This window comes from Ovis aries, chromosome 15 (genome assembly GCF_016772045.2).
Source record: "Ovis aries strain OAR_USU_Benz2616 breed Rambouillet chromosome 15, ARS-UI_Ramb_v3.0, whole genome shotgun sequence".
Lineage (NCBI taxonomy): Eukaryota > Metazoa > Chordata > Mammalia > Artiodactyla > Bovidae > Ovis > Ovis aries.
The window spans coordinates 13,675,378-13,700,245 of record NC_056068.1 but is presented as its reverse complement, the minus strand read 5'-3'; the positions used below and the strand labels follow the sequence as shown (position 1 = coordinate 13,700,245).

The following is a 24,868-nucleotide window of genomic DNA, read 5'->3' as shown; positions in this document are numbered from 1 at the left end:
GAATCCAAGTCTCTTAACTGATCTGAAGAACTGCTGGTGGGAAGGAGGGGACGTGGGCTGATTCATGCTGATGTACGGCAGAAACAAACACAATATTGTAAAGCAATTATTCTCCAACTAAAAAAAAAAACCAAAAAACAAAAAACTGCTGTGTGCTCTCATAGACAGTTCAGATTCCAGTGACCTGTGCTATATGGTCCACCTTTTCCCTCTACATTTATAGAAAGGGCCGTTTCTAACTATAAGCGCTCCAGCTCCTTGGTACTGTAATGGAAAGGGTTCTGAATTCCAAACACCATTTCTCATTGATAATATTGCTCAAGTAAATATCTCAAAATAGATTTTCAGCACCAGAGCAGGAAGACACCCATGAAAGGAAGTCTCAGCTTCTGAAAAAAATACCACCAGGCTTTCGCAAAGCCAAACTGTATGAAACAGATCAAAGAGCTTTACACTGCCTTCTGGTTATGGTCACTCTATCTCTGTGAGTCTAGTCATTAAAGTGCAGAAATTCAGAGCTGGGAGGGACTTCAGAGATCATCTTGTCAACTCCTTCAGTTTAAAGGTGAAGAAAGTGAGACCCAGAGAACACGAGAGACTTGTCTCAGGCATAGAACTAGTTACAAGGAAACTGGTCTGTCTTTTCCCTGTCATGCTATCCTGTAACAAAAGGCTGAGGCCACCTGATATATTCAGTGGTTGTGCCAACAAAGCAATTGCTATTGAGCTCTTTACATGAAACTCCCAAGAACGGAGAAGATGCTTTTGATTTTTTTAGAGTGATACAGATTGTGATGAAGCCCCAAAGTGACCCTGTCCAAAGCAGAAGACCAGCACATGCCAATTTGCAACAATTCCTGGACACAACACAGGAAAAAACCACCATCCCACAACACAGGAAAAAGAAAGAAAGCAAGAAAGAAAATCACCCCGTCATGGTCTCAAAAGAAGTTGAGTCTGAAATCTGATGTTCACCATTCACCACATACCCTTTGATGTACGATGCTTAAGACAGCTAGTGTGGCACTTTCATAACTAAAGTGAGTATAAAAAAATGTCAAGTTCTGCTTTAAAAACAGTAACACTCCCAACAGAACTGAGTAGGGGAGAAATTAACCCATCCTTTCTGTTTCTCTCTTCACTGAACTTGGGCAATTTATTTCCTTAAATGTCTGGTGCTCAGAACTTTCAGGGGTAAGAACTTTGTAAAATAACAGTTTTTACTAGAAAATTGCACATACTTATAGAAAATTTGAAAAAGACAGAAAGTCATCAAGAAAAAAACCAAATAGATCTATATATTTACCATCTGTAGATAAATACTGTTACTTAAAAAAACTCTATTAATACTTTAGCTAGACATGCATACACATAGATATTTTTTCCAAGGAATTTGGCTTCACATTATATATTGTTTTGTAGCCTGTTTCTCCTTGTTTTCACATTACAACTTATCGAGAACTTTTTTTTTTCCCCCAAGTAGTTATCAAACTTTACTGAACATGAGAATCACCTGGATGGCTTGTTAAGACAGTGTTCGAGTCCCAGTTCCAGTTTCTAATGTAGTACCTCCATGGTGAAAGTGAAAGTGAGTTGCTCAGTCGTGGCCGGCTCTTTGCCACCCCATGGACTGTAGCCTACCAGGTTCCTCTCTCCATGGGATTCTCCAGGCAAGAGTACTGGAGTGGGCTGCCATTTTCCTTCTACGTCTATGGTTCAGTTCAGTTCAGTTCAGTCGCTCAAGTCGTGTCCGACTCTTTTCGACCCCATGAATCGCAGCACGCCAGGCCTCCCTCTCCATCACCATCTCCCGGAGTTCACTCAGACTCACGTCCATCAAGTCAGTGATGCCATCCAGCCATCTCATCCTCTGTCATCCCCTTCTCCTCCTGCCCCCAATCCCTCCCAGCATCAGAGTCTTTTCCAATGAGTCAACTCTTCGCATGACGTGGCCAAAGTACTGGAGTTTCAGCTTTAGCATCATTCCTTCCAAAGAAGTCCCAGGGCTGATCTCCTTCAGAATGGACTGGTTGGATCTCCTTGCAGTCCAAGAGACTCTCAAGAGTCTTTTTTTTTTTTTTTAATTTTTAAATCTTTAATTCTTACATGCATTCCCAAACATGTACCCCCCTCCCACCTCCTTCCCCATAACATCTCTCTGGGTCATCCCCATGCACCAGCCCCAAGCATGCTGTATCCTGCGTCAGACATAGACTGGCGATTCGATTCTTACATGATAGTATACATGTTAGAATGCCATTCTCCCAAATCATTCCACCCTCTCCCTCTCCCTCTGAGTCCAAAAGTCCATTATACACATCTGTGTCTTTTTTGCTGTCTTGCATACAGGGTCGTCATTGCCATCTTTCTAAATTCCATATATATGTGTTAGTATAATGTATTGGTGTTTTTTCAACACCACAGTTCAAAAGCATCAATTCTTCGGCACTCAGCCTTCTTCACAGTCCAACTCTCACATCCATACATGACCACTGGAAAAACCATAGCCTTGACTAGACGGACCTTAGCAAAGTAATGTCTCTGCTTTTGAATATGCTATCTATGGTAGAGATCCATAATTTTCATTTCTAACAAGTTTCTAGGAGATATTGATGTGGCTGGTTGGGGAACACACTTGGAGGGCCGTGGTTGTAGTACAATGTAACTTTTCTTTCTTTCTTTTTTAATTGAGGTTGTACATAATTAGATTCTCACAACAGAGTACCAGCATCTCATTTTCTGATTTCCTTGAGCAACTCAGGATATTGTAATTTTTAAAACACCTTTACTAACTTGAAAGGAGAAAAACAGCACGGTATTGTTGACGTTTTTTATATTCCTTTGACATCAGTTGAGGTTGAACATCCCCCCACATATTTATTTGGCATCAGTATTTATGATTTTGTGAATTGCTCTGCCTTAGGCAGGATATTTGTGTAGGTATCTTATATAACACAGACCATGAGGACACTGGCCATTTTAATGGACACAAGGAAAAATCCTACGTAAAATGTTATTTCCCTACAATTCTCCTTAAACACCAGCATTCACTTTTCTCTCTTTTACACACACACACACACACACACACACACACACACACACACACACACACACACCCCCCTCAAATTGTGAAAGACTGCCAGGCTATGGGCAGTCCTAGGGAAACTTCCACTAACGTGGCAAAAACACACCAACCTAAAAACCCCCAACTGAATTTGGTGAGTCAGGTCTACTACAAATAGCCAATCAAACTGAAGTAAAGGATAAGTGTTACAATGTTTATGGAGTTAAATTTAAAAGAAGGTGGTTATCTTACCTAATAGGTTTTTCTCCTTGTTTTCTGCTCTGTTCTGGGGAAGGCGCATGGACTCAGTGGAGCCGTGGCTCCCATGCCAAGTAGAAACTGGAAGGAAGAAGGTCTGAGGAAAGAACTGTAACTGCTGATCTTTGCAAACTTTCCTAACTTGCCACCATGGAAGCCTTAAGGTCGAACACCAACGGCTAAACCTTTGGTGGAGGATTCTGCACACTCAGGCTCTTTGGCATTCACTGGGAGAAATGTCATATATAGACTTTCACAGCTGAAGGAGAGCTGGTGTCCAAAGCATCCACTACCAAAGCACTGTTCTAGGTTTCAGCTTGTCTACAGAGTTTGGGGGGCTTCCCAGGTGGCATTAGTGGAGAAGAATCTGCCTGCCAGTGTGGGAGACTCAAGAGACACGGATTGTGTCCCCGGGTCGGGAGGATCCCCTGGCGAAGGGAATAGCAACCAACGCCAGTATTCTTGCCTGGAAAACTCCATGGACAGTGGAACCTGGTGGGCTACAGTCCATGAGGTTGCAGAGTTGGACACAACTGATCATACACAAACTCACACCTAAATAGGCCAGAAAGCAAAAATACACACACACACACACACACACACACACAGAATTTTTAAGAATTTTCTTTTCCTAAAATTCTTCTGAATAAATACTTAGTGACTCTTCCTCTAGACCAGCATAATTTGAAGTTATCTTTCTCTGCTTTGTTTGCCATACTGACTGCCCATCTCTTAAAAGCATAGTTTTATGAATACTTTCTTAGTCCTCTCCTCTTTCCCCTCAATACTTTTTTTCCTAAGGGTGTTCTTTGCTCCCACGGCTTCAACTCCCATCCTGAGGCTGATGGCACCAAACATCACATCTCATTGGCAAATGCACTCCTCCACCATCTCGATGAATGCCCTCTGGGAATTTAGTTTCACTGGAAAGATTAGAAAAGCTGACAGAAGATGCAAACCTCACCTGTTTAAAAGCAAACTTTTTAGCTCTCTCCACCTCAAACTTTCCTTTTTATTTTATTTGTTTTAATCTTTATTTTATATTTTTATTTTCCTCATTCCAGTTAGTGGCATCCCCACTTACGTTAAAAATCATAAGTGTTATCTGGATATCCTGTATTTACTTGGTCTCTGAATCCTGCCTCCTCTGCCTCAGACATGCGTCTCTCATTAGTCCGTCCCTGTCTACCCCCTGCCCTTAGCTGTTAGCTCAGACCTTTCTAATCTCTCACCACTTCACCCCTCTTGGCTAGCCTTCCGCCTAGTACACCTCACTCCAATTCACTTTGTGCCTTCAAAATGGCCTCACGAGGTGCCTTCCTGTTAAAGGAATCTGATCATTTCACTCCCTGGCCTAAAGATGGCTGCCCAGAAGACTAATCTAAATTCTTCCACGTGGCATCGAAGACTTTCCACTCCTACCTCCTCTTCCTCCCTCCTCACTTCACTCCACCAAGCCCCCCTGGTATGCTTTCCTCTAGTCACATGGAATCTCTGTTCCCAGAACAAGGGCCATTTTTAACCATTCACTCCTCCAGGTTGTGTGCATTCTTCTTCCTCTTCTTTGTCACAAAATTGCCTCTTTATCCTTCAGTGCCCTCTGAAATGAATCACCCCATTCATCGATTCATTCACTCATTCAACATAATTATTTTTAGCATCTAATAATTGCAAAAAAAAAAAAAAAAAAGTGCCAAAGGAAGCCAAACAAACAGGATCCCTATTCGTGGGGAAGTAAGAATTCTTCTTGAAGACTTTCTTGACACTTTGGGCAGTTGATGATTTCCTCTTTACCTGCATAGCATTCTGTTTATACCACTATGATGGCAGTTGTGTGGGTATTAGTCACTCAGTCCTGTCCGACTCTTTTCGACCCCATGGACTGTAGCCCACCAGACTCTTCTGTCCATGGAATTCTCCAGGCAAGAATACTGGAGTGGGTTGCAGTTTTCCCCTCCAGGGATGATGGCATTTAATAAATGTAATTAAGTCTGGATTCCAGATTAGCCTCTGAGCTCCTTGGATAAGGGGTGAAAGGCATGCATTGATGGTAGAGACTCACTCATCTTTATAATTGAGGAGGCTCTTCAGTGCAGTGATTAAGGTCATGAGTTCTTAGACAACTACCTGGGTTTAAATTCTGCTTCTACCATTTACAAGCTCTGTAACGTTAGACAATTTAAAAAAAATCTCTCTGTGCTTTGGTTGTTCCTCTGTTAAATGAATTTAATAGTAGTAATCCATAGTGTTGTAAGGATTAAAGGAGTTAAGATATGAAAGCAATTACATAGAATATGGTAGGTACTCCATTTTTATTAATTCTATTAGGCTGCTAGTGATAGAAAGCCCTTCATAAAAGCTGACTTAATGAGTGGATGGATATTATTTAAGTATGATAAGATTTATCTATTTATCTACCTTACTCTAAGATTATATCACCTTATTCACAGGTATTAGAATGGTCAGGCCAGATGTAACCCACAGCCTAGGGCAGTGATTTTCAAGCTTTAGCATGCTTTAAAATCTCCTAAGGAAACTACTGGGGTTTCCCTGGCAGCTCAGCAATAAAGAATCCGCCTGCAGTGCAGTCGCTGCAGGAGATGTGGGGCTGATCTCTGGGTTGGGAAGATCCCTTGGAGGAGGCGTGGCAACCCATCCAGTATCTCACCTGGAGAGTCCCATGGACAGAAGTCTGGTGGGCTATAGTCCGCAGCATCGAAAAATGTAGGACATGACAGAAATGACTTAGCATGCATGCAAGGAACCAATTTACATTCATATTTCTGTCCCCTTTCTGACTTATTTTGGAGTCTACCTGAGAATCTGCATTTGTAATAAGCACTGTTTGAATGGATGATCCTTGGGCCACACTTTGAGAACTACTAGCCCTGGCTGGTACCTCAGACTCTTTCACCTGCTGCTAGTCCCAGGACTACACATTATCTCACGTGAGGAAAGGGCCTAGAGGGGTCCTGAAGATCCAGGTAATCTCACAGGATCCTTCTGTGGAAGGCCATCAGGGAAGGAAATGAAGTACGTGAAATGGATTCTGTGAGACCTGCTACCAGGACATCCGCGTCACAAAGCAAGGCTGATTGTGGAGGCAGACAAAAAATTTCCTCGTAATCCCTCTTGGGTTATCTTCCAAGAACTGGCAACAGAATGATGGTATTTAGGGCACGTAGGTTTTGCTGTTCAGGGTTGAGCTTTATCATCAGTTTCATGTTGAGTTAATTTATGATTATTAATCTGCCATAAATTACTGATGTGACATTTGGCAGGTCACTCTGCCTTTCTGGGGCCTCTTCTCTCTATGAAAACTGGTTGGGTTAAAGTTTCTTTAAGAGTGCTTCAATCCTCTTATTTGCTGACTCTTATTGGCTGAGAACGGCAAGCCACCGACTGAAGGCCTGAAAGAATTCACGACTCTCTTAAGAGAGAGCAGTTGCCTTGGTATTAACCTCAGAGGCAAGTTCCAAATGTCAATCGATAGCAACACCCCCAGATTTTTAATGGTGAAGACAGAGTGCCAGCTCCCCTGGGTGGTCTGCGCGAGTGCTCAGCTGAAACAGGACCCAAGAAGTGCAGCTGAAACAAAGAGCTATTCTCTTCCCTCCTGCCCTGCTGCTCCATCCAGCACGTTCTCCAAAGGCCTCACTCTCCTATCCTCAGGCTCTAGGGATGGCCATCAGGAGGCAGGTACTTGAGCTACTCCTTCCTGAAGGATCTCGTTGGGACCATCTGTAGGAAGGCATCTGCTCACACCTTTGGGAGCAAATCTGAATGCACTAGCAACAGTGAGTCTGTGCCTGTTTTTCTGGAAATCCAACTCCCATTCTTGCCTTTATTTCTGTTAGACCATTGTGTATTGTGATTTATAACAAGAAATATATATTTCTATGATGCCGAGCTCCTAGAACTCTTGGAGCTTCCTAAGTGATGAGAGTAATAAAAGTGTCTCTAGTTATGTTAATGAGACAACTTTTGGATCACATCTAAGGATGGGGGATGGTTGCCCGTGGAGCCAAACCGGAGGTTAGAGAGTTGGAACTTTATGTCCCACTCCCAAATACCCTGGGAGGGGAGAGGGATTGGAGACTGAATCCCATCACCTATAGCCAATGACTTAGTCAATCGTACCTTGGTAATGAAGCCTGCTTAAAATCCCAAAAGGACAGGGTTTGGGCAACTTCCAGACTGATGAATACATGGAAATTTTGGCATGCCTAGAAAGGAGATGAGGGCTTTGTGTCCTGTCCCCATAGTGTTCTTAGTCATTCAGTCATGTCTGACCCTTTGTGACCCCATGGACAGCAGCCCGCTAGGCTCCTCTGTCCATGGGATGCTCCAGGCAAGAATACTGGAGTGGCTTGCCATTTTCCTCCTCTAGGGGAATCTTCTCGACTCAGGGATCGACCCTATATCTGCTGGGTCTCCTGCACTGCAGGTGGATTCTTTACCTGCGGAGCCATAAGAGAAGCCCTGCCCTGTCCACACACTCTAGGCATCTCTTCCGTTTGGCCATCTCTGCCAAACCCATGCAGCCGATATCCCCTTGGCTGGTGTGTTCTAAGCAGTTAACAAATAAGGTAATCCTAATCTTTCGTCAATTCTCCCTTCTTGGCCCAGATTATGTGACAAAAGATTCTACCTATTAATTAAGTTATCGTGTTTTTCCATTTAAAAATTAATCAGAGACACAGAGGATACCTAATCAATGCTTTCCATCTTCTCCCAAGTGCCAGTGGAATCATTATTATTGTTCCAGTGAAAAGCAGAAAATTGGCCTCTCAGTGAGTTTATTTAGTCTTATCACAGATAGTTTGCTTTCAGATGAAGCTTTTTAGAAAACTAAGGCTAGTTCCAGAACCTCTAGGGTGTCTGTGACTGTGCATTTTGACAGGAAGGTGAGCAAAGGCTACCTTTCATCACAATGAGAGGTTCCAGGGTGGATACATGGATTATCAGGTGGTGAAAGACAGATGGTTTCTTGGCTAAAAGTATTAGTCATTCAGTTGTGTTCAACTCTTTGTGACCCCATGGACTGTAGCCCACCAGGCTCCTCTGTCCATGGAATTCTCCAGGCAAGAATACTAGAGTGGATTGCCATTTCCTTCTCCAGGGGATCTTCCTGATCCAGGGATTGAACCCAGTTCTCCTGGCAGGCAGACTCTTGACAGTCTGAGCCACCAGGGAAGCCCCAAAATAGGTGTGTGCATGCTCAGTCACTCAGTTGTGTCTGACTCTTTGCAACCCCATAGACTGTAGCCTGCCAGGCTCCTCTGTCCATGGAATTTTCCAGGCAAGAATACTGGAGTGGGTTGCCATGCCCTCCTCCAGGGGATCTTCCCAAGCCAGGGATCTAAGTTGCATCTCTTGCATCTCCTGCATCGGGCCGTGGATTCTTTGCCATTTGAGAAGACCTTGGCTAAAGCACATGGCTAAAAGCTGTGGAGAGAAAGGGTGAGAGAGGAGCATGGCCTGTTTTTACTTCTTTGTCTGCATCTGACTGGGTGCAAACTCCTTCAACCCTCTGTTTCCACCTGTCCTCTTTGTCACCTGCCTCTTTTTTTTTTCCTCCATCCTGTGTGCCCCAGGTCAGGGGGGACCAGAGAGAAGAAGGAGGTACAACCCCCTGCAGGAAGAGTGAAGTGGGCCTTCAGACTGTATGTGGTCTCAGGAGAATGCCACAGTATTCACTGTTCTTTTTATCTGTCTGATGGTAACATACGGCCTTGTCACACACGTATTTATATCTTCCCCTTGATCTGGCTCCTGCTTCTATGCCTGACTCATTTCTGCTTATGCCTCAAGACTCTGCCCACTCAGGGTAGGTGCTCCTTTTCTGCATTCCCAAAGCACTGTACTTAATTATTGGCTCATTTTTCTGACAATCCCACTCTATTCTGCAAAGTATGAGAGTATCACTGTGCCCAGGGCCTCAGTAAAATGCCTGAATATGATGAGTGTTCAACAATGCTTTTTAAAATGAATTACTAACAATTGGTGTAAATAAATGCCACATCAAGGGTAGCGTTTCACTCTGATTGTCAATGCAGACATGAGATTAACAAAGCAGAAAGTAAGTACTGTCCAAAGTTACATTCCAGAGGGAGATGAAACAGTGCACCAAAACCTGGTAAAAAGAGTCAAATCAGAGCTGGAGATAGGGTGATGGTAGAAACCAAATAATGAATGGCAGAAGCCAAAGGATGGGGCTTACGCAAGGACAATCAGGACATGAGGGAAGAGACAATGACTTTTTTGAGTCTTTGGGGGAGGGGGCCTCTGTGGAAGGGCCTTGCCTGCACCCTTCTACTTCAGTTCTATCCATCTGAAGACAGAGGACTGATGAACTAACCCCTGAACCTGATAACTTCAGCTAGATTGATGTTTCTCTCATGGCAGGACCATGCCTTCTCTGTCTCTGGTGTTCCAGCAAGAACTTCCCCCAGCACCTTGTACAGAGACATGCTTGAGTAGTAAGCGCTGATAAACAGGATGGACACCTCCATCCTTTCTGTACACTGATGTATCTCAAAAGTCTAGACTTGTGCCTGTCACAATATTCGTGCTCAGTAAACATCTGCTGAATGGATAAACGAATTCTTAAAACCTTACAGGAGGCCACTGTCTCCATGGCCAGAGCTGAGTAGTCTTTCAGGGTAGTATCTCCAATGAACCCTCATCAGAATAACTCATGACTCATCAGCAAAGCAAAAGGAGATAATAAACTATAATCCGGGAACATTCATCACCTAAGAAAGTACATCTGAGACCTAGAGTCTGGAGGGTCTCCTAAATGAGTGACTTCTGTCTCACTTTTGAAGCCAGATTAAACAATCCTTTTTCAAGAAGCACGTAAGTGATAGGAACAAGGGGACAGCTTCTTTCCTCGAACTGATCTCTGCTCAGATCCTGTTACCTAGAAGGGAAGCTCTGTGTCTGTTAGCCACTGATGACCACATTTCAAAAATTTAGGGGAAAACTCCTCCTCTCAAAGCATGCATTTTTTTCATCCTCAAATATCAACCTTAAGAGCAGTGATATGAAAACACAATACTGGTAGTGGAATAAGTTTCACATGAAGCAACTCATGTGTTAAAAGCATTTACAGCTCCAGAGAACGTGGGTTTACATTTCACTTGTCCTGCTTCAATGCCCTATGAATTGACTCAGCTGGTTTTAATCATCATAATTTTTTTAAGTGGTGGGAATATCTTTCTGTGTGTACATTACCGGATGAGAGACTCTTGCAACAAGAATTTAACACCAGCGAAAGCACATGTGTACAGATGGAAAAACAGGAGTAATTCCCTTTCATATGTTTTCCAACCTCTCTGAACATAAAACACCATGTGCTGAATGGGGCCAAAATGCCAGTGGTGGATGTCTTTCTAACGGGCATCCTTTTTGCAATTGCCACAAATGCTAAGAATATATTTCCTCCCTAATATCCTTCCCCTCTGTACACACACCAGCGCAGTCATATTTGGCATTTACAAGCTATCTCTTGTGAGCTTCTCGCCTGTGCAAACCTGCTACCCCTCCTCCCCCTTTGCAGAGGCTCTGGAATGCAGGGGGCAGTGGGAAGATGGGTTCCAGAGCCCTTGGTCACACACAGCAGCCGTTAGCCACAAAGCATCTTGCAGGAAATGTTTCCCCACCCAAGAAAGAGGCTCTTATATTTGTTGTGACTTCAGGAAGCGGGAGAGGAGAAAAAGGATTCTAAGGAAAACGGTCTTGGAAATAAGAGATCAGAGAATTTCAGTGGGCAAAATCACATTTGTAACAGGTTGAGTCTGAGCGACCTGAGTTGAGAAATGAGAAGCCCTGGAGACAGAGGTCTAGAGCTCAGGGCAGAAATCCAGTCTGGTTGGAGCGGCTAAAATGTTGAGAGTCATCTGCACTGAGGGGGCAGGGAGGGAAAGGGTGAGAGACACAGAGCTGAGACTAAAGCTTCTGGGCCACCTGCATCTAAGAGGCGATGTGAAGAGCGCTGGGTGACGGAGGCAGAAGGATTCACAAGAAGAAGAGGAGGTGGACAGGCTCCCTGGATGCAGTGGAAGCAACAGGGAGAAAGGATGTTAGGAGGCAGAAGGGGGAGCATCAGCCATGCCAAAGGCTGCAGAGGATTCTAGAAGGTAAGGACAGAGGCTTTCTCTCTTGCCTTCTCTCCTCCAAAATCATCATCTTTCTCCAGGTCCTGCCTCACTCCAATACCATTCTGACTGTTGTTTGTTATTTAGTCTCTAAGTCATGTCCGACTCTTTTGCGACCCCCTGGGCTGTAGCCCACCAGGCTCCTCTGTCCATGGGGTTTCCCAGGCAAGAATACTGGAGTGGGATGCCATTCCCTTCCCAACCCAGGGATTGAACCCAGGTCTCCTGCATTGCAGGCGGATTCTTTACCACTGAGCTACCAGGGAAGCCCCACTATTCCGATTAGAATCAGCTAAAAGAGGGGCAGAAGACATAAAAGTCTTCTCTGTTATATTAATATATTATGTTTTTGCACTTTTTTAGGAATGTGGCCACTTTATCCCCTGCCTCTCTAGAGGACAAGGGGACAGAAGGAAACATGAGGAGTGGCTCCCATGGGCTAAGTAGTATGTGGAGTAAAATAGTAACAAACACATTCAAATAGCAATGACTTAAGAGAAAGCAAGCACCAGAATCATCAAGGCAGGAGTGGGAGGTGACCCGGCCTGCCATCCAGGTCTTCCAGACCGTGGAAGGGTCACACTCATCTCACTTTTCCTTCATTCTGTAGAATGAAACCTGCCCAGCTCACTCAGTGGTTGTACGGTCATACATACTAAGTCGCTTCAGTCGTGTCCGATTCTTCGCGATCCTATGAACTGTAGCCAGCCATGCAGACTCCTCTGTCCATGGGATTCTCCAGGCAAGAATACAAGGAGTGGGTTGCCATGCTTTTCTCCTGGAGATCCTCCCAACTCAGGGATCAAACCTGCATCTCTGATGTCTCCTGCACTGGCAGGCTGGTTCTTTACCACTATTGCCATCTGAGAGGCCAAGTTGTGTGGTCATAGAGGACCTAAAAGGCACTATTGGGGGATGCCTGCCTTTTTTGTCTTGGAAGACACAGATGTAACAAATGTGCATCCTACAGGAAGACTTCCCTGGGACACACCAGGTTATGATCATTTCCCTCCTCTGAAATTCCACACTAAATGTGGAGGCAGCAATTCTTGTTCTTTATTATTTAAGTGCCCCGTGAGTCTGCTCTCCTGAGTGAAACTAATCTCCTTGAGAATAGTGACTGTGTCCTAGGCTGGTGGGATACTTACAAAGCCTAAAACGCATTCAATTGATAACCTGAATTAAATGTCTCGTGTGGCACCCGGGATAATTCAAATCTCTCACTACCATTTCCCTCTGACAGTGGATTTGTTTTAAGGAACACGTTCTTGAGTTGGCCTTCGGCTAGAGTGATATTCTTGGAGCCCATATACCCTAAGGCATTGTTTTATAATTGCCATTCAGCGTTTGCAAGCACTTTGGGAAACACGGGGTGAAGCAGCTCCCGACTAGCATGTGTTGTACGAGCGACGAGGAACAAAGCAACCAGGGAAAACTAGAGGGAAGATGGCCCAAACTCCTAGGGCTGACAGCCTTCTAATAATTACCACAGAGGAATATTTATTTTAAGCGTCTTGCATGCATTTTCATTTCTTCCTCTAGTGCTTGTTGTTTTGTGACCCAGAAAATTTTTACCATCCTTGCAAGAATAAAGGAGTGTCAGGTTTTCTTGCAGTAGAGATGCTATTCCTCATCAAGGGAAATGGAAACCAAATTAAACTTTGTTCTGCAATTTAAAAACATATCTCACGTGCAAGCCAACAAAAATTTCCCTGGCTCTAGTTGGATTTTTTTTTTTTTTAATGGTGTACAAAACAAACTGCCAGCATAGCCCTGGGTTGCAAAAACCTTGAGGGGACCCACAGACCCTGTCATACCCTGGAGGTTGAGGAGAAGGAAGACTAGGCTGTACAAGCCTCCCTTCCTCTACTTTAGTGCTTTAGTGTGTGTTGCCCTAAACACACCAAGGAAATGGAAAGTCGGTTTTTTTTTAAATTAATTTTTATTGGAGTATAGTTGATTTATAATGTTGTGTTAGTTTCCGTAGGGCCAAGTGAATCAGTTATAAATATACATATACCCATTCTTTTTTAGATTCTTTTCCCGTAGAAGCCATTATAGAGTATTGAGTAGAATTCCCTATACAGTAGGTTCTTATCTATTTTATATATAGTAGTATGGATATATAGTTAGCAATATATACTTTTATATATAGTTAGTTATCTACTTTATATATAGTAGTATGTAGGTGTCAATCCCAATCTCCCAATTTATCCTTCCTGTTCTTCTCCCTTGGTAACCATATGTTTGTTTTCTCTGTGACTCTATTTCTGTTTTGTAAATAAGTTGAAAGTCAGTTTCTAATGCCTGTGCTGATGTTTTCTGAAATCTCAGTTCCATAATTCACCTCTTGTGAATGCAAAATACAAGCTGTCCCCAATTCATATAACATATATTTGCCTGGGAGAAAGAAGATGCCTTGATTTGCATGATGCTTTAGTATGTAGAACACAAAATCACAGGCACCATCTCTTTTAACCTTTGTCCCTACCCTATGAGGTATTGTGACCCAAATTTTACAGATGAAGATGAGGTTCAGAGATGCTGAGTCATGAAGGAAGTCATGATGAAAGCCGAGACTTGAAGCAGGGTTAAACTCCCAAGCCCCAGCTCACGCTTACCAAACCTCATAATGTTGTCTCCGTATCTGTGATATTAGCTTAATTACAAAAGATATATTTTAAAGTTTAATTCATTATAACAATGAATAAGCTATCAATTATTGAATGCTTCCCTGATGCTAGATATCATATTAGATAATGTATACGGTAAAGCGTCTGCCTGTAATGTGGGAGACCCGGGTTCGATTCCTGGGTCGGGAAGATCCCCTGGAGAAGGAAATGGCAGTCCACTCCAGCATTCTTGCCTGGAAAATCCCATGGATGGAGGAGCCTGATAGGCTACAGTCCATGGGGTCGCAAAGAGTCGGACACGACTGAGCGACTTCACTTCATATATTATCACACTTAATTCCATGGGGTCGAAAGAGTCAGACACAACTTAGCAACTGAACAACAAATCTTAACAAAGTCTCTGAGAAAAAATAGTGTCTTAGGAAGTAAGGCAGGGGGATCATCTCAAAGTAGGAAGTAGTTAAGGTGCCCAGGATATATTCTGGGGTGCTGCTGTTGATGGTCAGTAGAAAGGAATCATTAACTTAAAGAATAGCTACAACCTAAAAGTTGAGAGTTATGTTTCATTTGGTGCAAACTTTTAAGATTTAAGTCTTAAAAGGTAGCATCTTGAGTAACCTTGAAAGAACTGCTCTGAGGAGTTGGGGGAGGAGTCAAGTTATGTTGAAGTTTGCAACAAGAGGCAGGTAGTGGAAACATCAAAGGTATTTTTGTGAATTAAAGAAAACCAAGTATCTCAAGTAATTTGGTGCTTTTCTATTTGTAAGAAGATGCAAGAGTCTGGGCTCACTGACATCATTCCTTTCATATGCATTTCAGCTCTCTGGGGCCAGTCTCCTGTGTTTTTCACATCCGGACCTCGACACTCACCTCAGGGAGTGGCTGCAGCCTCACGGCTGCTGGATAACAGGTACTGTTCTCCTTCCTGGGTGCACTAAAGGGCTCAGAAATTCACATTTGGAGGGCTAGAATCACTGATAAATGTGACATTCTTGTTTCCTGATATGGCAGGAATACTCCATTTCTCAGAATTCTTTTGGGTGGGCACAAAGTTTTGACACTCAGAAAGTCTCAGTTCCAGCTCTGTCCTATGAGGGGTCTAAGAGAAGACTGAAAAAGTGAGGTCACCTAGCTGTAACAGAGCTGGATGAGATGACGATTGAGGGAGGGCTATCAAGAGTTCCAAGTGAAAGCCATCAGGTGGTGGGAAGGAAGGAGGTTTGTTGCTTGTGTGTGTGTGTGTGTGTGTGTGTGTGTGTGTGTGTGCTAAGTCGCTTCAGTCGTGTCCGACTCTTTGCAACCCCATGGACAGTAGCCCGCCAGGCTCCCCTGTCCATGGGATTCTCCAGGCAAGAATACTGGAGTGGGTTGTCATGCCCTCCTCCAGGAGATCTTCCCCACCCAGGGATCAAACCTCTGTCTCTAATGTCTGCTGCACTGGCAGGTGGGTTCTTTACCACGAGCACCACCTGAGAAGCCTTAGCTTTGTTGCTTGGGGGCCAGACAAATAATGCCAGTCACGTTAACCCTTCCAGAGTTTAAAGGGGCCTTGTGGAGTTTGGATGCAGTGATGGTGATGGATGGGAGCTCAAAACCAAAGATTATTTTCTCGACTGATATGCCACCAGGCAAGAGAAATAACAACTGAGCACACCATATGCCAAGCACCATTGCAGGCACTAAAAATACAGACGTGAAAAGAGAAAATATCCCTGTCTTTTTAGGACTGATTGTCTCATGGGGAACAAATATGCCCTTTGCAGCCCTACTTCAGGCCACAGTAGCCTGAATAAGCAGGACTTTCATGTGTGAACTAGACATGGGAATATATGAGCTGAAGGCCATTTTACCAAAATCTCTCCAGATACACTGTTGCTTTAACTCTTGATTCAACTGTAAAAGTATAGTCGCCACCAAACTGCCTGGTGTATTCAATTTCTTGAGTTCACTTGTCACTGGCAGGAGGCCCTTTGAGGATTATGAATCATTACACAGACCATGTTATTAAATGGGAAAAATATGTTACACTAGAATGTGACTGTCAATTTTCAGGGGCATTACAGTCCCCGGGGAACTGCACTGCATCACAACAGGACAGGGGTGACACGGGAGAGGAGAAAGAATGAGGGTGATACGTGAGTTCAAATCTTTTCATAACTTACACAGTAATGAGACAGGCTTTATCCAAAATAACATTAGCAGCATTTGCAGACAACTATCCAAATGACAGCCCACTGCCAAAATTACAAGGTATGTCAGTGTTTCATCCTAAAAAGCTGACAGTGCCGTGGGGGATGGGTTTTCACTTGCGGCCAAGTCTTTCTAGGCCATAAGACGCACGTAGAAATACACTTTCCTTCATACGGAAGCTGCAGTGACATTGAGTCTGTTTCTATTGTTTTCAAATCCCTTTGGATCCAATCAAAACATTTATCCTGAAATTATTAGCAACCACAAGCTCACACTTAATCAGAAGAAGAGCCATAAAAGATAGAAAGTGGGGTAGGGGAGAAACGAATATCCATGAGAGAAAGTAGAGCTTGGGAATAATTCATTTTTTCACATTGGAATACAGACAGTGGTGTTTTTGAGGGGATTTTTGAGGGAAATGGGAAAGGCTGAATATCCTGAGACCTTGGTTCTGTATTTGTATGTATTTAAATATGTCTCTGTATCTGAGATAAAATTTAAATCCTGATGAGATCTATAATTTTATATTCTTTAACTTTCTAAGCCCCTCTAACTCTCTAACTTAAAACACTAATAATAAATTGAAATAGCATCCCTTTAGGGAAATCTTTCTTTTTCCTTTTTTTTTTTTTTTGCTGACACAGCCAGGCTGAGACAGCAACACTTTCAAAAACTGTGGGAAAACACATTAAAAGTGCTTAGAGAAACAATAAAAGACATACGTGGGTTTGTACAACTCTCTCAGACAGCTTTATAGGGAGGGATTAAAGACGTAAGCCTCGATTCTACGGTAAACAGAAGTCGGCTGCCACAGCGAAGACTTGGTTCCACATCAGTGGGTTGTTTTTCACACCCTTGGGGAAACAGCAGACATGCAGACCACCTCTCCGAAATGACTCCTGGCTGTGATCAGGAGACAGAGCCAGGGATGGTACAAATGCATTTGATATGAAGAGTTAAATTCTCTCCCCGCCAGCTTCCAGGGATGGCCTCAATGATGCTGTTTCACCAGTCACAGAGAAACATCAGTTAATCCCTGGCAGAGATCAGGAAATGGCTGCAGGAGTGATTCCCTGTGAGGCGAAAAATGGGAGCTGGGCAACCAATCTCCTAGAACTCTGGACACCACGAGGAATCAGAGGAAGTCACAAAAGCCAGCTTTAATCAAGCCTGATTGTGGTAAACATAAAAACATACACAGCTGAGGCACAATATCTTATTAACCGTCCCCAGTGTTCCAAGAGCTAGGTGTTAATTGTCTCTTGTGCTTCTCTGGACATGTCTGGTACCCGGTTTTGCTGCTGACTTGAACACGGATTAGACGTGAGGAAGAACAAAAGGATCAGGAGGATTTCTAGGCAACACGGTCTCTAACAAAAAATGACATAGACATTGCGGGAAGAAGATAATGCTCTGTGGAATTCTAATTTTGACCCTCTTCTGAAAAAAAAAAAAAAAAAGAATCCAATTTTCATAATCGTTGTCCAATGAAATGGTCATCTTGCAGTGCTGCAGGCTGTACACATGCCTGAATTTGATTAGACAGCATCCTGAGAAAGGGTTCATTCTGCTTTTGTCCCTGGGAGCTTAGATCTGTGGAACTGTCTGACAAGTCTGTATTATTCTGCCTGACGTTACATTTCTTCCAGCAACATGGTGCTGTGTCTTGTGTCAGTGACCTTGCGTTTTAAACGGCTTTAAAACGAAAAGCCTGGTTCACCTGGGCTCATTATAACGAGACAGATTCTTCAATCGAAAGAAACATAGTTCACTTGTCCAAAAGGAAGAATGTGAATAGATGTCACAGAAGCCAGGGATGGTGAAAGTACCTGGGATCAAATCTCAGTATCAAACCCGACTTCAGGGTCCCTAGTCTTCCCATTACCCTCCAAACTCCTTCGTTATTTCTTTAAGCCCCATCCACAAATTCTTAATAATCTTCATGTTTCTGCTTCTTTCCACCCAAGCCTACCTACAGGGAAGACTCTAACGTCAGTAATGGCCTGTCTAGGACTCAGACGCAGGTGCCCTCAGTAAGCAGCTGTGACTGGTAGCTACTTGGCTGCCACTGCGTCTTATCCTCCTCTTCTGTTAGGAGATATTTGGGAGTTGGCCAACCTCCAGAACAAGATGATGTTTACACAGTCTCACGTATATTACAAAAACATAAAAAAAAATTCTACTTTTCTGCTAGACCTATACAAACATCAGCTGGTACAGTTTGTGCAACTATTTTAATAACCAAGAAAACCTTCCATTACTAGGAAAACCTTTCTTAACTTTCTTCTCTCTTTGCTCTGCCATACTCCCCACCACCCCATCTTATCAAAATTTTCAAATACATTAATTGAAAACAAGCATGAGATGTAAAAAATTTAGCTTTTGGCCAAGTGTGAAAACAGACTTGACACTGTATGTAGCAGAAAAGTTACCTCTGGTGGCCTGTGCACTAACCAATGCATGCTGGTGGCCATCAGTGACCATCCAATCTTGGACTGAAAAAAGAACAAATAAAACTCTTTCAATGCTTTTGTGAAATGTATGGTCACCAATCGATTCTTTTCTACATTTGCCCTCAGCCACCTTTTCTTCAGCATCAAGAGCAACCACTATCTAATTCAGCAAATCCTCCCTTATAATGCAAATTTCCAAACTCAGGCTTATGACTCATCTATGGTTTCTTAAGTGCTTAAAATGCATTCCACCCCCCACCCCAACCCCACTGGTGGGTATAGGGAAAAGAGACTTGCTAACTTTCAACAGACACAGTGGAAAAATTGATGTTTAATTAGAAGAGCTGCATTCTAATTCTGTTCTTTTGATAAATTTTTTGTGTGATTCTCTATGTACCTCAGTTTCCACTTCTACAAAATAGAATCTAAGATCTTTCCTACCTTCCTCCTAGGTTTTGGTTTATCTTATTAAATAGGTATAAATGCACTTTGGAAATTGTGAGGTTCGAAGCAATGCTTCTGAGAACAAAATCAATCAATCTTGACGCTCTTGGTCCAGAACTTTTTGCATTTGACAAATATCTGTTGGGGGCCTTCAGTGCATCAGGCAGATGTCTAAGTAGGTACTTGCATTTAAGCAATCTTTATCCCTCTCCAAGTTTCTTTCCCTACCAAGTGACTTTCCATTGAACTGACCCAATACACCTCTTCAGAGAATTAAACCACAAAAGCAGGGCATTGCTACTAGAAGCTGATTAGTTTTAACTAACATTTGCTAAGCACAGACTAGGGCTAGTGGTTTCATTTACAATATTTAATCTAATCCTCATAATAACTCCATTGCTCATGTCACAGGAACACTGTTTTACATATGAGAAAACTAACAGTCAAAGCTGTTAAGTAGCTTGCCCAAAGCCACATAACTAGAGTGAAGGCAGACCTGGGATTCAAACCCAGGCCTTACTGTAAGCTCACTCCAGAAAGTTCTTTCTTGATGGAGAAGCAGTGGGGTGGGGGAGCTCCTTACCTTCTACCAGAGGAGCAGGATTTTTTTTTTTTTTTCATTATACCAGTTAATGGTGGTGCAACAATAGGAAACTTTCCGGAAGCCCTTTCTTCTTAAACATCCTTTCTAGAGCCTCTGTATTTAGCATATCTGCTTATATTTTCCAAGGTCATGAGCTTTGCATTTCTTTTATTAACTGACGTTATTTTTTAGAGCTGTTTTAGGTTTACCGTAAAACTGCACAGAAACGACACAGTTCCACATACTCCTCCCCTGACTTTGCATTTTTTTACATTATTATTTTTCTCTATTTCTATAACTTACTAAGCATGCTTTCCATAAATCCCTGTTGTACCTTTCACTGTCATTTTATTTAAAATACCCAGTATTTTGCTGGAGCTGGGTGAGGATTCAGAAAGAAATCAGTAAGTTTGCTGTTCAGACAGACTGTGGGAAAGCTACCTGGACTATAAGGAGGTCAAAAGCTTGCATTTGCTTCTGCGAAGCAGGGAGAACCTTTGGTGGACTATGTTCCCAGGGTAGCACTTCATCTCCTGTCACCAGACCAGGGCAAGCAACACCCCAGGAGCAACGTTAGAGAAATATGCATGAGTAACGGTAAAGGAGAAGATCTCAACACTTTATAATGTGGTGTCTGTGTTAAACCTTGAATTCCAAACGGAGTACATGGGACCCTGGATACAGTCATGACTTTTATATCTGTCCAACATTTCTAGGATTTTTAAACATTAAAAAAAAAAGTACTTCTAGGATTTACCCTTTTTCCCCTTCAGAAGAACTGTCAAGGGAAGATGTGGAGACACAGAGTCCATTCTATCTTTTATTGGTCCAACTGGCACCCAAATTCACTAAATAAAGGCTTTGTACACTTTGATTTTAAAAGTCCCTTTGATGTAGGAGTGAGGAATGGTCCACAGAGCTACAGACTGCAGTGACAAGGTCAAGTAAAGTCTGCGATGCTCCCTCGTGTAGTCTATCAGCCTCCGTTACACATGATTTTCGAAAACAATCAGGCCTTGGGAGGACCTGGCCTTCTAGAAAAGGAGCCAGCGAAGTGTTGAAACCAGGGCGCTTTCTCTTGGTTGAACAGCTGCGGGCTGACCAGGTGTCTGGCTGCAGGTTTCTCCCTTTTTATAGCCTGTTTCCAATATGTTGTCACAGGTGCTCATGTAAGAAGGTGGTGCCTTGCAGTGAGGTTTGGCCATGTCTGTGGGGGCTGAGTACTGGGTCTTCCACAGAAAAACTGCTGTCCAGGAAATTACCCACGACCGGGGGAATGTTCACACCAATTCCTCAGCCCTGTTCACTCTGGTCCTGCTACTGCTTTGGGGTCTAGATCATAGTGTGGGCGGTTGACTAGCAGCCCTGGCATGGCCGGAGCTGGCCGGAGACTCAGAAACCCAGGCTCTCCCCCAGACCTAGCCGATCAGAATGTGCATTTCTACGAGACTTGAGATCCATGTGCACAGGACATGGAGAAGCCCAGATGCAGAGAACTCAAAATTCCTCCCTTCTGGTAGATGGCATAGTGTACTTTCTTACTTTAATAAGCAGGATCAGATACTTGCACGCTAGAGGAAATCATACAGCAATAGAGTATAATGAAGTTTTGCTTCTAAATGCATTATATATTAGCTTTTACAAATTGCCTATCAAAACACAGGAGAAACAGAGTACTTTTTGAGTCCCTGGAAAGAAGAGATGCACACAACTGTATTAAAAGAGTGGTATGGGGATGGCAGGAGGGGCTAATAGAATAATTATTCTGCAAATGTTAGCTACCATGGTGAGTAACTCACACGCATCATCCCATTTTCACAACTCCACTCGGTACAAACTGTTACCATCCCCATCTTAAAGACAAAAATGGATGCAGAGAGCTTGAAATAACTTCCCAAGGTGACATGGATGGTGAGTGTCAGACTCTCAAATGGAACCCAGTGGGTTCTGGCCTCAGAGTCCTACCCCTAACAACTACAGTTCACAGAGCCTCACAGGGAGAGAGACTTTTCACAAAGCTTTCCATAAGCACAAAATATCACAAGCAGGATGTGACTTGATAAATGCAACTGGATTTAAAGAAACAGGTTTCAGTGGCTTTTGAATCACAGCTCAAACAAACAAATAAAACCAATGTGATTTAAGAACCTTTGCCCACACTCCCACCACCCCAGACCCCCGCCACTTAGCTATTATCTACGCCTCTGTCTTTCCTGGGGCCCAGCTATGTTCCTTTAACTTAATTCCTAACTGCCACGGTATCCAGGGACCCTCTGAAGGGCTTTTCTCATCTCTGTGACTCAAGCTGCCCCTGAGCACCCCTTTCATTGCCTTCTCCACACCTTTCTTACAAGCTAAGTGTGATAGAGAAACAAGATATATGAAGTGTACACATAGTATATCTAAAAGAAATACTTTTATTTGACTTATTATTGCTCAAATATAGATTCTAGGTTCCTATGTTTCTTTTTTCCCTCAGAACTTCACCCATTAGCTATGGCAAAAGACACGTATTTGGAATTTCCTTGATATCCATTGAACCAGTGAAGTTGCTCAGTCGGGTCTGACTCTTTGCGATCCCATGGACTTTAGCCTACCAGGCTCCTTCATTAGGTGCCCTAGAAATATCTGTATTTTAAATGAATGAATGAATAAGTGAAAGAATAAGGGTATTAATTTAGCTTCCCTTAAGAAATCACAGCCAATTCTATTCTAGGCTGCCTTGGAAGTAAATGCTTGAACTTCCAGTGTCACTTACATATCTTAAATGTCAGAGTCACGGCCAGGAATGGCCCACTTATTACTGTCCTCCATCCTGCTCCTTTCTCACACTGATCTGTGGGCTGAGCCCCTGAGGAGGTTTTGCTCCTGACTCCTGCACTGTGCATACAGATGAATTTGGCTGGCATCTGGCCTGGCACTCAGGCGGCCGAGGTATCCTTGGCCTCTGGTTAAATGGAGTTGTCCCTCAGATGTTTCTGACTTGGCAATGAAGTCTTAGCAACCGGAGTCATCACCACAGCACCCTACTATTTAATCTTTGGTGGAAAGTGATGAACACAGACCTCACTTGTATGAGAATTCTTAGGTTTAGTGAAAGCCACGTGAGAAGCTGCCAAGTCTGTGCTTAGACACAAGCACATGTTTGAAAGCTTTTCTTTTTCTCAAACTTTCTCGAGTTGGGAGCTTATAAACACAGATACGAGAATCCGATTTTAGCAGTTCCTATTACCTTCCTAATTCAGTTTTTAAAATGTACTTTTTTTTTGCACAGAAATTAGAAACCAAACAAATCCCCCGCCCCCTGGCCACTTCCTTTCTTGAATAATCTAGAGACTTGGGCAATCTTTCCCTTCCCTGGGGATGTGACTGTAGAGTATTATTTTATTGACTCATAATGAAGAACTTCTGATGGGAAAATCAGTCAAGAGGGGAAAATGGCTTGGGGTGGGGGGTCCGGCAAGCAAAGAGAGAGCAGATACTCTTACCGTGGCAAGTGCAAGAAACGGGCACGAGACTCCCGCGTAGAGGAAAACACCCTAGAAAACACTGAGTTCTCTACGTGAACTCTATGCCCTGTTTGAGGAAGTCAGTTTTCTTCTCCATAAGGTGTAACGAAAATGTGAGCGGTAGTTCGAGCCGCTCTAAGATTCGAGGAGTTCACGCGCTAGTAAAATGCGTGTAGGCGGGGCCTGACAATGGAAATTTGGTGGTGAACACACAGTGTGGGCAGAGGGAAACAAGCACCTGTGAAACATCCCCGAAAGGAAGTGCCACAGGAAAAAGTTATGAGGCAGCATTCTACAGAGCCAGCCAGAGCCGCAGCAGAAGTGCTGTGCCCTAGTTCACGATAAAAAAAAAAGAATCCAACAAACAAACAAGCAGAAGATTGCAAATGTCCAACGAGCCACTGATGAGAAACCATTCCTGTTTGAACTGGACTAACATTCCTGGAATTCAGTCACATCGTATTAGCCAAGAGAAGATTCCAGTTCAAGTGCTAGGGACTGGATTTTTTTTTCTACATCTGGTTCCACTCATAGAAACGACCACCTCTGCACCCATTGCTCTCCTGACACATCTAGTTTAATAAAAGAGGTGATTTCCCTATTGGTGCCCTGAGGTATGATTTGATGAGAGTTTGGTAATGCATGTAAATGGATTTCCATTATACAATTAAAGCCAATAGGGCCTAATTTAGACTTCTTACTGAAATAGATTTTGTTTTTAAAGTAGTGGACATTTTGCATAGTACAAGTTTTGTGCTTATTCATTTCCTACCTTTATGTCATCTTATTATATATGTGCTCAGTCATGTCCCACTCTTTGCGCCCCCCATGGACTGTGGCCCATCTGCCAAGCTCCTCTTTCCACTGAATTTTCTAGACAAGACTACTGGAGTGGGGTGCCACCTCCTTCTCCAGTATTTTCATATATTATCTGTATATTTTAGCTTTCTGTTTTTTATCACCAAGAGTAACTCTTAGGGGAACACGAGCTTATAAAATCATTTTTAAATGGATGGTTTAGATTCTCCATTTGAAATATCTCAAACAGTCTTTAACACTGTTGTGGGCTAGACTAGAAAGAAAACAGTCTCCTACCACTATGACTAATTTCAGGTAACTGAAAAATCTATGGCCTTGAAATCATGGTAAAACTGGTTAATTCTGACAGCAAATCTGTTTGACTCCTGACAGATTTGCTAATTCATGTCATGTTTCATCATATCCATTCTGTAGATACACAGTGTAACTATTAGAACTCCAAATTGACTTACTACCTTGTTGGTTGCAGATCCGATTACAGGTGTCTTTGCTGCATTACCCAGAAACATTTGTAAGAAGTAAAACCTTCATTCAGAAGTGAATACATCACAAGAAGAAATAGCTTTAAAAGATGGAACTAAGATATTTATATTTTCATTCAGATGGCTTAATCTATTATAATTACAAAATATTAAAGATGACTAAAGAATTTTTCTTCTAAAGTTCAGGGCCAAAGCATACTAGGAATTTATGTAGCTGAGGTTAATGATGCATGTTACTAGATGACATAAAACAGAAAAAAAATCCTAATTC

The 24,868-nt window shown here is 42.9% G+C and overlaps 1 protein-coding gene across 3 annotated transcripts in view; it reads right to left on the bottom strand.

Annotated features, from left to right (window-relative positions):
• Window positions 1–24,868, bottom strand: part of MAML2 (mastermind like transcriptional coactivator 2) — a 407,963-nt gene that overhangs the window by 220,303 nt on the left and 162,792 nt on the right. For 2 of the 3 annotated variants that reach the window (XM_060399669.1, XM_060399670.1), the window contains one exon: window positions 1–24,868. This exon is cut by the window's left edge and continues 79,876 nt beyond it; it is cut by the window's right edge. The exons of the other annotated variant lie outside the window; for it this stretch is intronic. The gene's annotated coding sequence lies outside the window, so the exon portion shown is untranslated. 3 annotated transcript variants of the gene reach the window in all.